This window comes from Primulina huaijiensis, chromosome 1 (assembly GCF_012295235.1).
Source record: "Primulina huaijiensis isolate GDHJ02 chromosome 1, ASM1229523v2, whole genome shotgun sequence".
Classification (NCBI taxonomy): Eukaryota; Viridiplantae; Streptophyta; class Magnoliopsida; order Lamiales; family Gesneriaceae; genus Primulina; species Primulina huaijiensis.
In genome coordinates, this window is record NC_133306.1 from 15332574 (window position 1) to 15333204 (window position 631).

Here is a 631-nt window from a genome sequence, read left to right on the forward strand (position 1 = left end):
GTCGTTCCTCGTAGATAACGGAATATATGTTTAATTCCGTTCCAGGGTCTCTTTGTTGGATATGTGCTAAATCTTGCCAATAAATTTACGGTAAAAGATATATCAGGCCTTGTACAATTTGTAAGATACATAAGGGCACCGATAGCACTTAAATATGGTACTTCTGGACCAAGAATATCTTCATCATCTTCACATGGACGAAATGGATCCTTTTCTATGTTTAATGATCTAACAACCATTGGAGTACTTAAAGGATTTGATTTATCCATATTAAAACGTTTAAGGATCTTTTCTGTATAATTTTTCTGGTGAACAAATATTCCACATTCTTTTTGTTCAATTTGTAAACCCAGACAATACTTGGTTTTTCCAAGATCCTTCATTTCAAATTCTTCCTTCAAGTATGACACAACTTCATGAATTTCATTATTCGTTCCAATGATGTTTAAATCATCAACATATACAGCAATAATTACGCATCCGGATGTTGTTTTCTTAATGAAAACACAAGGGCATATTGAATTATTTACATATCCCTTTTTCATCAAATGATCACTTAGCCGATTATACCACATTCGGCCAGATTGCTTTAACCCATATAATGATCTTTGTAATTTCACAGAATAACATT